This window comes from Xiphophorus hellerii, chromosome 16 (genome assembly GCF_003331165.1).
Source record: "Xiphophorus hellerii strain 12219 chromosome 16, Xiphophorus_hellerii-4.1, whole genome shotgun sequence".
Classification (NCBI taxonomy): Eukaryota; Metazoa; Chordata; class Actinopteri; order Cyprinodontiformes; family Poeciliidae; genus Xiphophorus; species Xiphophorus hellerii.
Genome location: NC_045687.1, coordinates 19,784,206 through 19,796,257, shown reverse-complemented (window position 1 = coordinate 19,796,257; position 12,052 = coordinate 19,784,206). Strand labels below are relative to the sequence as shown.

Below are 12,052 nucleotides of genomic sequence, written 5' to 3'. Positions count from 1 at the left end.
TGGACATAGCAGACGTTACTGACATTTCTAAATAATTGTTTAGGTTTGGTCTCAGCTTTTGGGTAAAAATGCAGAATTCAGTTTTTTTCCCCCCTCCTCTGCATTTATTTTGCCCTCATTTGCTCTTAGTCTGTTTCAACCGGTCAGACCACTGATCTCCCAAAGTCCGAAAAACAATAGAAAATGTTTTCTGTTTATGTTCAGACAGTGCTCTCTGCTGGAAACACGTAAAATTACAGTGAAGACTTTATTTGTGTTCAATTAAATTAATTCTAATTAATTTAACAGAACTAAATGAATTAGAATTGCTCAAATTTTGAGGAAACTTGAGTAGAATGTCCTCACAAATACCCAGTTCTGACAATGTGGAAAAATGCCTCAGACATTTTAGCAAATTTACTAAAACAAATAGAGAACCGTAATGTTATCCTCTCATCTAAAACATTCCTGGAGTGTTGCTTTGATGCGTGTTTGAGAAATCCTTGAATCTCCATGGCAACCATTCAGGTAGATTCTGTGGTGGACTTAGCGCCGCCTTCCAAGCTGAGCTTCCTCCTCCAATGCGACTCCCCCACTCAGCTCCTTCAGACTAGTCAGCAGCAATTAGCAACCGCCTGGAGGAACTGCGCATCTGCTGACATCTGCTGACGTTATACAAGTTTCTTCTCAGCTGGTAAAAAAAAAAAACGTTGTTAAAGGGTTAATAATAGAGGAGCCATGTTGTGGTGACTTCCTGAAGGCGGAGTTTCAGAAAGAGCAGGAGCTCTGAAGAGACATAAGCCAAATTTCAAGATGTTAAATTACGAAATCAAATTTCTTTTAAGTCATATTTGACTTAATAACAACTGAAGGTCACATAATTACTTAATTGTGCTATATAAAATGGCACTATACCTAGAAAATATATAATACTGCCCTTGTAAAATTTTTGCATACTGTGTTGCCATGCCGACATGGATTCCAACACACATCCTCTTTAATATTTTCACTGTGAGATTATGTTCCTGTAATAAATACAATCTTTACCACAAGAAATAATGTAGGTCGGCTCTGAAAGCTCAACCTCTGAATCTTCTTCTGAGGAAGAAAGGTTTGCTCTGAGCCGTCATGAAGGTCCAGTCCTGATCTTTCTTTAATTAAGCATTCCTTATCTTTTGTCAGTCAGTCTCAGGATGTTTCCATCAGAACTGTTAGTCCTATTCAGTTTATTTTCTGAACTATAAACTCCCAAATAACCAGAGAAGGATTTTCTTATTCTGGTGGACGAACACGAGGGTAGAGGGGCCAGCAGCTCAACAACTTTGGGCCTCGAGGCTATCCGCTTTTCATTAGCGAGTCAGTGAGTGAGTGAAGGAGTGTGATCGGCGGAAGGGTAAAATACGAGAGGCCGATCTGGACCACGTTGGCTATTAGGGTGATTTGGGGGCTCCTGCTGACTCCTATTGTGCATTGTCTCTGACGTGAGCAACGGGAGCCCGACAATGAGCCTTTGTGCGAGCCGCTTAACTGCCTGCTAGCATGCTAATTATGGGATGTGCGTTTTTCTGTCTGTGCCAGTGAGAATCCATCAAGTCCTGGTATTTTCCATCCCTCTTATTTCAATCATTTCAATTCCTCTCGTGGAATTTACACTCCTTCAATTCACCTTTCTCCTCTCCATCTTTTCCCGAGGCACTGACACCCCACTGCTTTCTCTGTTACTGGCTGACCTCTTCGCTAGCTGCTTCCTGTTCTCACAACTTTTTCCCCACTATTCATGCCATCGTGGACAGTGATTTTTGAACTGCTGGCTCTTGAAGCATTTTGTAATTTTATATCTTCTTGAAAAGTACTATTTTTCTTTACTCAAAACTTGCTATATTTGCCATTTTCACACCAACACCCTCATATTTGCTATTTTCTAAACCAAATGGCAATCACATTGCTACATTAACAAGTACTATGACTAGGGTTGTGACATTCTTGTAAGAAACAATAAAAACAATCTTTTTACTACTATTGGGCATTGTTGCAGATGCCAGAGAAGCGTCCCCTTTGCTACTTTGCTCAGTGACAAGGAGAACAGGCACAAGGGGAAGGAAAAGCAGAGCACACGCACAAGATTTATTTGACATGAGAGCATCATACGGCATCATTTCATTGTCCACATTGGCTTCACATCACTCTGAAGTTCACATAGGCTTAATTTGACATGATTAGATAGTGACTTAAAAAGACAAAATGACTAGTCTGAGTCAATGGAGGAAGCATCTGGATGCTACTGTAATGTTAGCCAGAAAGATGCCTCGAGTCTGTGTCACCCACATCGTTTCTTCCCGTAATTATTTTCTCAATACAATGACATATTTCATGCTGGCCAAATAAAATTAATTTCTATAAAAATAATGTGGTCTTTTGAATGGCTTCAATCAGCTAAATACATGATAAGTTTTTTTGGGAGGGGTTTCTAACCCCCACTGCCGTTTGTGTTTCAGACGCATCTTTGCGGATTAAAAGAATTGATTCAGGCTTTAAAAAGCCTACTCATGACATCTTAAATCAGCCAATAAATGAATTTGCTTGTTTGTTTTCTGTTTTTTTTTTAAAGCCTGACTCGTTACCCTCACAAAGTATAACTGTTCTTCCTAAGAAGAGCGTCTTGTTTCCAGCTCAATACCTTCAAGTCAAGGCGGTTCCACACAATTCCACATTTCTGGTCATATAGCCGGTATGGCTGCATATGTTAGCTAAGCATGTGTTTGGGAACAAGCGAAAATCAATATCCACACGGATGTGCAGATAGGCGCAGCTGTGGGTCCTGAGTTTGAACCCTGGCTCACATGGGCAGAACGAGGGAGGGCCGCAGGGTGAGAAGGCGAGAGGAGACTGATGCTGGTGCAACTTGCCATCTTCTTCTTGCCTTTCATCTTTGGCTCCAAGCATCAAACAACGGCCCCCTTTGATTCCGGCCAACTTTGCCACCAGCCACCCCCGGACCCCGCAGGCCTCCGAACGTTCACGCTGCTTAACTCAATGTTCCGAGAAAAACTCATGATTGGAAAATTACTTTTTTTTTTTTTTTTTAATTTTCCCCCTTGTAGATAAATTTGCGAAGAAAATGTTGCCGTATCTTCCTGCTCTGCCCAGTTCAGTTTTGGGGTTTTTTGTCAGATACATCAAAACAATTTTTTGCCTCTGTCAACTCAAAGGAAGTAAAGCTGAGGTCAACTTTTTCTGCTCTAAAGCACACAGTGATACTAAAAGAGCTTATAAACCAAAAAAAAGGATACAGACACAAAAAAGTCAGTATGATGGAGCTTTGAGAACTATTTTTACACGAAAGAGAAAATGAAAGTCCGTGATGGTTGTCGATTAAATGTTCAGTTTCTTACATGTATTAAAGCCCAATTGAGTGATGCACAAACACACCAACCAAGCAAGGTCATTTGAGCTCTTCTTCATATATTTTTAGATTATCAAAATATGATAATCTGTTCTAATTGTTTATTTTTTATCTAACACTGGGAAAAAAAAAAAAATTCTGTTCTAGGAAAACGAAAAAATGCGTCAAATACAAATACAAGATATCAATTAAATGTTTTTTTGTAACTAACAAAAAAGATCCTTGTAGAACATCAACCAATCTCTAGCAGCATATCCCCTGGCCTCGAAATGTCACAAATTGGAATCCTGAAAAATAAATTTGCTTAATGGAAAAACGCCAATTTCTAAAAGAAAAAAAAAAAAAGGTTTCTGATTTTAAAAATAAAATTGTGCTGTGATGAGGTGGTTTTTCAGTTTTATCAAAAATAAATATACTTCATAAATTTATTAGTATATTTTGCAGACCAATTTACTTTGTAGCTGCCACCTGTGGGAGCCACTTCAAGCATCCAGCATGCTGAGGTGAGGGAATGTTCCATGCAGACAAAGAGTCTGCATAATGTTGCATAAAGTTAAATCTCTTGTGTCATTTCTGTGATATTTGAGTAGCACCTCTGTAAATACAGTAGCAGTGGAACCTATCAGCAGTACGTTCAAAAGGCTAAAGGTCAAAACTAACTTTGCTACATAAGGATCTGTAAAAAGATTATGCTTAAGCTTTACTTACTTAAAACAAGCTGTTATCATAGGGCTTTGAAACACAAGGTAGATCTGCTATTAAATGAAAGATAAGAAGTTGGTTTACGGATTCATTTTCTAAATTTAACCCATGTTAAAAAAAACCTTCCAAAACACAACAATGCATGAAAGAAATAGAATTGTTTTCTTTTTACTAAAAACGAAGTGGCTGCTTGACCCGTTCTCATGTAAATGATAAAGTTTTATACCGCAGCGCAGATTGGAAACTTACTTTAATGTTAAACATTTCTGAGATTAAACTAACTGAAAGGCTTTGAGAGGTTCGTGGTCATTTTGAGGAGTTGCGTTTTGCTGTCTATATCTAGTCAGTGCTGCTCTATTCAGATTTAAATGCAATAATTACCCGGCAGCACTGAATTTGCATCGGTATTAAGCCAGTTCTAATCCCGATGTTCTACTGTCATGAGATGATTTTTTAAAATTTGTTATTTATTTGCAGTCTGTGTGTATCTTGAAAATATATCGCCGAAGTGAAAAACATCTCAACTACCCAAGTTTTCTTTGGTATATTAAGACTTGCAAAGCACCATGAGCAGGACAACAAATTACTGTCTTACTTATTAATGACACTTGACTTTTTCCATGTTTTGTTACATCACAATCACGAATTTATTATTTTTTTTTACCCCTCCAGGGGGTCTTTTGTGGGCTCTAGTGTCCCTTATGTGATAGTAGGCTGACAGGAAACAGGGAAGGAGAGGGGGGAAGACATGCGGCAAATGTCGTCGGGTCCGGGAGTCGAACCCGCAACGGCCGCGTCGAGGACTCAAGGCCTCCAAATATGGGTCGCGCTAACCACTACGCCACCACGGCACGCCCACAATCACGAATTTTAACATATTTTATTGGGATTTTATGTGAAAAATCAACACATTTATAACACGTTTAAAGGATAAGTAGTAAACAATTGTAAACAATTGTTTACAATTGTTTCAGAAATAAAAGTCTGGAAGCTGTGGCGTGTGTTTTTATTCAGTCCACTGACTCAAAACTTTGTACAGCCCCTTGTCACTGCAGTCACAGCTGCAAGTTAACTACAGTATGTTACCACCAGCTTTGCAATAGAAACAGTAGATACCCTTATATATCTACTGTTCGTAAAAAACAGCTCAAACTTAGTCAGATTAAATGAACAGTCTCTGCAAACAGCAATTTTATAGTGTTTCCACAGACTATCAACTGAATTTTAAAGCATTTTATAGCACTATAAAATCCTGACACTATGTAACCTCAGTTGTTGTAAAAAATGCTACAAAATATGACTTTGTAATTTAAAGACTTAAAATTAGGCCTCTGTCTCTCTAAACACTTGTGTACTTTCTGAAACTCCGCCTTCAAGAGGCAGTTTAAGCTCTGAGGAGGAGCTACGCCTTGAAGGCGGAGCTAGGTCCAACCAGACGTTTTGTACAGCTGAACAGTTGCCATGGAATAAAACATTTCTGAAACATGCGAGACAGAATAAAAGCAACACCAGGTATGTTTTTGATGAGGGAATAACAGTACAGCATGATGTAAAGATAGAAAAAAGTAGATTTTACATAACACTGCCCCTTTAAAAAGAGGACACAAACTTTTTCAGATTTCTATTAAAATGTTCTATTTTCTATTTAATCTTTTTTTTCCACTTACAATTATCCACGGATACAAGCGGCCGAAATGGGTTTTCTCCGCAGGGTGGCTGGGCTCTCCCTTAGAGATAGGGTGAGAAGCTCGGTCATCCGGGAGGGACTCAGAGTAGAGCCGCTGCTCCTTCACATCGAGAGGAGCCAGTTGAGGTGGCTCGGGCATCTGGTCAGGATGCCTCATGGACGCCTCCCTGGTGAGGTGTTCCGGGCACGTCCCACCGGGAGGAGGCCCCGGGGAAGACCCACGACACGCTGGAGGGACTATGTCTCTCGGCTGGCCTGGGAACGCCTCGGGATTCCCCCAAAAGAGCTGGAAGAAGTGGCCGGGGAGAGGGAAGTCTGGGCCTCCCTTCTGAAGCTGCTACCCCCCACGACCCGACCCTGGATAACCGGAAGAAAGTGGATGGACGGACGGACAGACAATTATCCACTAGATTGTGTTGGGTTAATTCATAACATTGCAATGAAATACAATGAAGTTTGTATTTCAGTGCTAACAAACTGCAAAAAACCTTTGCAAAACTGTCGAATTGAACAAAATTTTAATTCCCGACACAAACAAAAAATTGTACATTTCAACAATAACGATGATGCCAACACAGTGACTACATGTGTCTTAAAAGCACGTTGTTTTGTTCAGCAACCATCAAAGTTAACAAACTACATGGCTGTTTTATTGAGAATTTCGTTTTGTGTCCACCGGGGTGGAAAACTATTAAAACCGAATATTTTTAGAGGAGCACATCATCGCTGTGTGATGAACTCCAAAACAGCAACCAGCGAGACATGAGACAGAAGCCGTCCAACAAAGGACACCTTTGTTCCCAAAGTCGAATTCTTGAACATCGTTTTCTACATTTTCCTTCAAATGACTCAATCGCCATGGCCCTCGCCTCTCATTCCGCTAAATTATCATTCTTCGACCACATCCTCCTCGTCCCACGGAGATGTGAGCTGTTTGGGAGGTTTTCGCTGTGTGTCTCTGAGACATAACAAGTACAATAAGCAAACAAATGTACTACTTTTCCCTCTATGGCACACGGAGCAACTCTGCGATAAAAATAATTTGCTGCTTTATCCCAAGGGAGAAAAGGGACACAAGGAACCATTGAGGTTTCTCATTTGTCCTCCACCCCCAGTGAATTTCTGGCCTCTTGTTACAGATGCAGCTGCAGCCGAGCAGCACACAACTTTATGGTTTGCGGGTTAATACAAAAGTACTTAATGTTGCTCGGAGTGTTACAGGGATGTTCAGAGCGTCTGGCTGAAGCTGTCCCAATGTATAACGGTGCACAAAGCAATTACTGTGGACTACTGAGGACGTGTATCTGTGGGATTATACAACAAAGTAAGGACGTATTCCTCAGATTTATGTGTTTTTATAAAACAACTAAGTCTAGCATCACTTCTTTTCTAAACAATATCTGTACTTGTTACTTGTTAAGCTCTCGTGACTGCATATCGTTTCAGAAGAGCAATCAGTCGGCAGCAGAAGCGCAGCAATATGGGCAGAGCTGACAAAGGAATACTAGTTTAAAAACGCCTTCAAAATAAAAACACTTTAATGCATAAACATTTATGCTGAACATCTGCAGTGGATCACACATCTTGCACATTTTTTAGTCCAATTCTGACATTTGCTTCCAGTCGGTTATGACTTTGAAGCATGGAGGGGAAGGTATAGTGATGTGGGGTTGGTTTTCTGGGTGGCAGAAATGTCAGACCCTTTCATTGCAATACCCCTAAATAAAGCTGAGGGCTAAGAATCCCCCTCACACAGGTCAGCTACTCGGTAAATCTGTGTGTGTAGATATGTGTGTGTACTGGGGTCCAGTAAGAAGATATCAAACGTTAAGATATCAAACCACCAAGTCACCTCCCAGCTGAACACGGTGGCATTAATCAGCAGAGCAGTAAGCAGGGTCATGGTTACTCTGGAGGAGTTGTGCAGCCCCGATCCTGGGGTGGGAGAATCTGTTGCTAGAATGGCTATCAGCTGCACTCCACTAATCTGGTTGCTATGGAAGAAAATTGTCGGAGGAAAGGCAAAAAAAATTTTGCATCTTGCCACAGCAAATGTGGAGGAGTCAACGATCAAGAGGTTGAAGTTAATCTGGTCAGATGATGAAAAAATTGTTACATTTTAGCGAACATACAATCTAATTCCAGGTGCAGCTGTAGCGAAGATGTGGATTTGCTAACTATTGACTCTGGGGTGCTGATTACAAATGCGCACCACATTTTTCTGCTGTTTTGTTGGTTTTTTTGAGTATTTCGAAAACCATGTACATTTTTCCTTTAATTGCAAAATCATGCAACAGGCCTATCATTGGTCTATTCGCTAAAGTCTAAAAATGTCAATATATGGTTGAGACATGACAAAGTATGAAGACGGGGTCCTTTAGTTTTGATTTGTTGCTACAAAATAACAACTGGCAATCAAAGAGAGATGAAAACTAACAGCAATCCACCGAATCCTTAATGCAACACAAACAATAACTTGTCTATTTAAAATTAGCTTGCTGAGCAATATCCGCGCACAGAGACACCTTGGTTACGACCAAGCGGTAACATTTATATCGTCAGGTTGATACTCGTGGATTACCAGCAGGGATCAGCTTAACGAAACTCTACTTGCTCTCTCGTTCTCATCTGGGACGCTCGCCCCGAGTGACCCCTCCGCCCCCCAACCCACATTAACCCCCATATATCAATTTCCTCTAGATGTTCCCCCTCACACAACAAGAGGTAACTGGACTCTTTCCCTCGGTTGGTCAGTGTGCACATGAAACAGAACAACACAATGGGCTATTCATTAAAGCAGCGAAACACAAAGACACACACACATTCACAACTCTGCTCATACCCACAGACGTTCATCCATTCATTTAAGAATGAGAAACGGCCTCCTTCCCCAGCTGCAGTACATCATTGAACCCAAATATACCATATAAACACTTTTGTTTTGTTTTTTTGCAGCTATCTATCGGTAAAATGAAACCCTGTTGTGATTCGGTGCGCTATTCTCACCCTGTGACCTCCTTAATTTTCCTTCAGGGTTGGAAAATTAACAGGGATCGATCAATATCTTGTTAATATCTCCTCTTTTTTTTTGCCAGAGGGAGTCAAGCTAGAGTTACTGCAAAAAAAGGCAGTCTTGATCACATTAGTAATGACTTAATAACTGTTGAGTTAATAGCGCACCAGGGTTGGCTGATCCACTTCAGTGAGGGCATTTAGAGACTCACCTGCTTTGTCCCACACAGGTGCATGAAAGAGAAGAAGACAGCCCAACACAAAGAGGTAGAGTCAGACCCACTCTGATGTAAGCAACTTTAAAAAAATATATAAACTTAGATTTACTGAATAAAATTAGTGTAACAATTTAAATAAATTTAATTTGGGTACATTTCAATCACTACTTCAAATCAGAAATGACGTCAGTTTAACCGTTTAAAAGGCAAGTAAATTGTTGAAATGCAAAGCAATTGCTAAAGTTTACTTAATAAACTAATGAGGCTGAATTCAAAATGGAGCATTAAGATCAAAGTTTGTTCTTCATGTTAAAAAGCAACAAGTGTTGATTTGTGACGGGGCCATAAAATAGCTTTGAACTTCTTAAAGCTATTCCAAAGAGATGTATTTATTTTTCCCTGACAACAAAAGCTAAGATGTAGCAGTGAGCTCTTAACCTCCATCAGGTAACTAATTTATAGTTAACAAGCTTGACATTAACAACAGCGCAGTAGCAAAGCAAGTTAGGCACAAAATGCTACAAAATTAGTAATACATATTTGTGAAATGTGTATTGTTTGCACATTTTAAAGCTATTCTATAGAGGAGGCATGTGAACAGTTTACCCTGATGTCCAGGATGTGGCCTTAATTTGTGTTAGCGCTTTGCTAACACGGGTTGTGGAGATTAGGTTATTGGAAATGGAAATACAAATTTCAAATTTATTCTAACAACCTTTTCAACAAAAATTAGCACAGGGATCAGTGGCTCATCTTGCTAGCAAATCTGGGTTGTGAATTATCCTTTTAAATGGTGCTCAAAATATTAAGATAGGATTTATTTGCGAAAACAATTCTTTAATGTTGAAAGAATTGAACCATTATTGATAATTATGTTTACAAATGATTCTGCTCGAGAAAACGTCAGAGTTTTAATAGCATGGTCACAGAGGATGACCTTCCAGCAAACAGACCACTGGTCTACTGGTTCAGTTTGCAAATCTCCATCATATTTTTGCTATTAAAAAACAACAACAAACTTTCAGGCAAAACGGAGTGCATCTTACAGAGAACGCCCCTTAAACAAATCTCTTATTGTCAAGAAGGAAGAAAAAAAAAAATCTCCATGTCTCCATGGAGATTTCTTCATAAACTGAAAACATTTTAGCACTTTTGTTGTTATTATATTTTTCTAACTTAAAAATCATTCTCATATTTTATTAATAATAATAATAATAATAATAATAATAATAATAATAATAATAATAAAAACGTAGGGAATATTTTACTAATGAATATTATTTGTGAGAGTTTTGTTTTCAGTGCTGTTCAGATCTTTTGTTTTCCTTTTAAAGGAAGGAATTTCCAATTCAACAATATTTTCATGAACGAGAAACAGGTATTGATAGTATTGTTTTATTATATTTAGAATTGACGTAATTGACGTAGATGCCTTTACAGTGTATTGTTATTGTATGTGTAATGACAATGCATTTGTTAGTTGTTTTATATTCTATTTATTACAAGAACGAAAGTGCTTCAATATATATATTTAAAAAATCCATACTCTGGTTTCTTGTGGGTCTTTATAGAGTCAGATTAAAATGTGACGAATGCAAAATTCACATAATTTTTTTCCCAAAGCGCCAGGAATGATGACAATTTCCGCACAACCGCTTCCGTCTACTCCATTAGCTCATAAAAAGAGAATTATTCTTCTATTCATCTACAAAATATCCGTTTGTTTACGCCTATGTGTGTGTGTCGCACTTTTTAATCTTTTTTTCTTCTCAGCCATAACGCCACAAACACGCACCCAAAAGGACTCACAGCAAACCGAGGCCGAGCCGCTCATCCTCAGCTCCGTCCTGGACCAAACTCCCGGAGCGGCGCTCCGACGGTTCCCCCCGTTCACAGCACCGCGAGGCGGACTGTCCCAGCGCAGCTCCCCGGGCCAAGCCGCCGTCCTCCCGGAGGGTCTGTCTCTCCGTGTCAGGGTTGAGTGGCAATGCAAAACAAGACACAAGCCTTTTTTTTTTTTTTTTTTACTATTTTCATTCCGTCTTTTTTTTTTTTTTTCTCTCCCATTGCATTACACAAAACTTCTTTTTGTTCATTTTTTCCTCTTTTAACACGGGGAAAGGGGCGCTCGTTTGTGATCACATGATTAGAATTCACCTGAGATGGAAACAAATGCAAAGAAAAGGAGGGGAGAGAGGAGGAATAAAAGAGGCACAGGGTCATCATTGTTAGGGCCTCTCTTATCAGAGTCAACATTCATTGCTAATGAAAAACGTGGTGAATTTTGGATTGGGGGCCGATGTGTGTGTGTGGGCGTGTGTGTGTGTGTGTGTGTGTGTCGCATGGCAGAGATACAAGGGGTCATTGTAGCGGGGAACAGCGCTTGTGTTTGTGTCGGAGCGACCCATAACGTCCCCTCTAGTCTCTCCTTTCTGTTTATATACAAGTGATGCTTGATTTCAACGAGCGTTCATGTCTCAGTTTGTAAAAAGGTGCTGATCCAGTTAGAAAACACGACACGCCTGCGTAAAGCGTAACGCGCCACGGACACAGACATTCCTTTATGCTGTAATAAAAAAATAAAGAAATAAAATAAAAAGGTAAAGCCCAGCCAGAATCTTCAGCAATGAAATGCATTTCACATGATCTGAGACAGACCAGTAGAAAGCAACTCTGTTAGCTACGCCAGCTAATGATAGGCCGCTAGCATTAGCGCAATTTACAGGCGGAATTCCCACATTAGTTGTAAAAAAAAAAAAAAAAAAGCAAATTAATTAAGTTTGAACAAAATTATCAAATAAATAAAAAAAGATTTAAAACTCAAACATATGTAGTTGCCAGGTAAACTATAAATAATAATAAAATCTCTCAAGGGGAACCGAAGCAGCTAACATTCTCAGTAAATATTCTGTCTGCCTGAGAAGGCAGAAATGTTCACCGAAGTTGAATTTATTTATTTATTTTTATTTATTTATTTATTTATTTTACAAAAAAGGTAACTTCAAATGTGACTTTTTAAAAAGTTCTTAACGTTCTGGTTAAGAAGCTCAG

At 39.4% G+C, this 12,052-nt stretch overlaps 1 long non-coding RNA gene across 1 annotated transcript; it reads right to left on the bottom strand.

Moving 5' to 3' along the window:
• Positions 1 to 6,084: 6,084 nt before the first annotated feature.
• LOC116736001 (uncharacterized) lies at positions 6,085 to 11,748 on the bottom strand. Its single transcript, XR_004342468.1, has 3 exons — positions 10,811 to 11,748; positions 8,996 to 9,080; positions 6,085 to 6,128 (listed from the first exon to the last, which is right to left on the bottom strand). It is a non-coding gene; the product is annotated as an uncharacterized LOC116736001 (long non-coding RNA).
• Between the last annotated feature and the right edge of the window lie 304 nt (positions 11,749 to 12,052).